The sequence below is a fragment of the Poecile atricapillus genome, chromosome 9 (genome assembly GCF_030490865.1).
Source record: "Poecile atricapillus isolate bPoeAtr1 chromosome 9, bPoeAtr1.hap1, whole genome shotgun sequence".
Taxonomy (NCBI): Eukaryota; Metazoa; Chordata; class Aves; order Passeriformes; family Paridae; genus Poecile; species Poecile atricapillus.
The window spans coordinates 2676513-2679076 of NC_081257.1; the positions used below are offsets into that span (position 1 = coordinate 2676513).

At 48.4% G+C, this 2564-nt stretch overlaps 1 long non-coding RNA gene across 1 annotated transcript; it reads left to right on the forward strand.

The window, feature by feature from the left end:
- Positions 1-930: 930 nt before the first annotated feature.
- LOC131582239 (uncharacterized) lies at positions 931-2179 on the forward strand. The gene is made up of 3 exons (XR_009278298.1): positions 931-982; positions 1679-1736; positions 2066-2179. It is a non-coding gene; the product is annotated as an uncharacterized LOC131582239 (long non-coding RNA).
- The last annotated feature ends 385 nt before the right edge of the window (positions 2180-2564 follow it).

Consider the following 2564-nt stretch of genomic DNA (forward strand, 5'->3'; position numbering starts at 1 on the left):
AGGCCATGCACACCCTGAGATCCCCTGCAATTTCCTGGTCTCGGGGTAGATCAGAAAGGGCAGTTTTAGGAGAAGGGAGAGTCTTGTGTAAGCCTGAAGAGCCTTGGAATTTTCCTGATCTGGAAATCATGACAAAGACATGGATATGTCTTTGACCAGTATTACTTCCTGAAGAAGCCACCTCCCCAATGGGCAGTAGTTCAATCTGATTCAGCTGTGCCTCTTCCTTTCTCCAGAGATGGAACAAAATTCTTTGCAGAAGGCAGGACTTTCTGGAAAATGCAATGGCTTCATGCCAGATCCTGCTACACGAATGGAGGACATACCAGACAGTGCCATAGAAGGTGATTGCTGTGCCAGTCTCAGCCAGGCTGAGCAGTCCTGCTTGGGGTCCCTCCGTGTGAGACACATCCCGAAACCTGGGAGCGGCTGCAAGGGGTGACCACGGTGGGGAAAGGGCAGAGAGGGAGGCCAGAGCTCCAGTGTGTCCTGACAGGGCCTGGCTCTGTCTCCTTGTGCTGGGGGAGCTGTCACAGGGCAGGGAGGGTCAGGGGTGGCTGTGGCTGCTCAGGGATGGCTTTGACTCGAGTCCCTGGAAGGAGCCACTGCTCAAGCAGCTGCGCTGTCCCTGGGCTCTGCTCCCGGCCTTCTGGGCTCTGTTGGGTGGCACAGCCTGTGCCAAGGGACAGCAAGGTGCCTGCAGGCCCCAGCTCTGGGGCAAACAGAGAACGTCCTGGCCGTATCCAGCGTGCTGCCAGCTCAGCAGTGGAGCACAGCACGGGCTCACACTGCCCATTGCTTCCGTAGATGTTATCACAGAAACTGGAGTCTATGTTGAGGATCCCGTGCGCCTGCCAAGAATTGTCTGCCCCAAGGATGTCCGCAGGTCCTGCATGATAGGCACAGTAGTGACACTGTTCACTGTGCCCCTTGTCCTGATAATCTGCTATTTTGGGATCCAGGAAGTCTACAAGATCAGACGGTAATTTGTTGATTTTTCTCCACAGTTTTCTTAAAACTCTGCTCATAACACTGGTAGCCTGATTCGTAGTCATGCTGCTGTGCACTTGTGGCTAGTCCTTGGTTGCCCAAATAACTCTGCTGAGAGTTCTGCTGCTGCCCAGGCCTTTCATTGGCCTCCTGATTGCTGGGCCTTGTCCTGGGGAGCCCGCTGGGGCTGCAGCCAGTGCTGGCTGCCACTGAGGCTGCCTGGCCAAGAGCAGCTCCATGAGCAGCAGGCAGAGGCAAAGCAAGTTCACAATACTTGACATTCATTTCATGATAGGACAGAGGTTATTTAAGAGCTCATGTAAAGTTTCATGCTAACAGTGATGTTACAGGACAAGAAAATTCGCTACAGTTCAGTGTTAAAACCAATCCAACCTGATGAAGGTTTGGCTTTGGCCTTGAGACTTTGCTCTTTGTGTGAGCCCTGTTCTGGATTGACTCCCAATCGGTCTTGGAGCCAGTTTTGGGTGAAGGCTCATCCCAGCCCTGAGCCTTGGCAGCTTTGGGCTCCAAGGGGCAGCTGAGGCTGCACTGCACGTGACTAGGCCGCAGGGCTCCATTATCTTCTTAGGCTTTGAGAAGTTTAAATGACTATATTTTTACTACATAGCTCTGTGTATGAAATTAATTCACTTCTTTTAAAGTTTTTTTAAAAAATCTTCTTTTCCAGTTCTTTCTCCAGTTCTTTGATATAGTTTGTTATTATCCCATGGCAGAATTACAGGACTGTAAGTACTATAAAATGAAATAATTTTTTACATTCTTCTGTCTTTCACAGACTGTTCAAACTTATGTTGGCTTGATGTGACCAACAGAAGAGTTTTGCTCTGCTTTTAATTCAAAGAATGAGCAGAGCTGGAACCCGTTGAAAAGAATCTCTTCCCTTCATAGCTTATGCAAACTACCAGGGGTCTTTTTTTCCAGCTCTGGGCTGGAATTTAAAACTATAACAGCAACAAACACTCCTGTAAAGTAACTGATAGAAATTAGGGATTTGGTCTGTTTGCTCACTAACCCCTGAGCTCCTCAGAGCTGCAGCTCCCTGTTCTCTTTGCAGACAGAGGCTGGCTATGGATGACAGTCGTGCGTCTGGCCTGCTGCTCAGCACATCCACACAGGAGCTGAGGGATCATCCTTGCACAGCCCATCCTGGAAGAGGAGAGTTCTTTGATAAATCCGACACCCTTTGATGGCATGGCAGCAGAATAAATTGGTCCTGTTCCAAGCCCTTTACATTTTGCTGTGTGTAATGGAGACAGGAACTACAAGTTTCCTATTCATGCACAATTTGCTGTCTGAGAGCACACAGTCCTCAAGGTCACAGGGGTTTGCAGATCTGTGTCTGAGATGACTTTAAAAACAAAACTGACCTTTATGTGCAACACCTGTGCTTCAAAACTTTGCAATACAAATCACAACCTGATTCCAACTGTTAAGTGGGAAAAAACTAAATCAAAGAACAAAAGCAAAACTCTTACCCCACAAAAGAGACAAACAAAACAACCACTAAAAAAAAAACAGAACCAACGCCAAAAGCCCCACAAATCCAGAAAAAG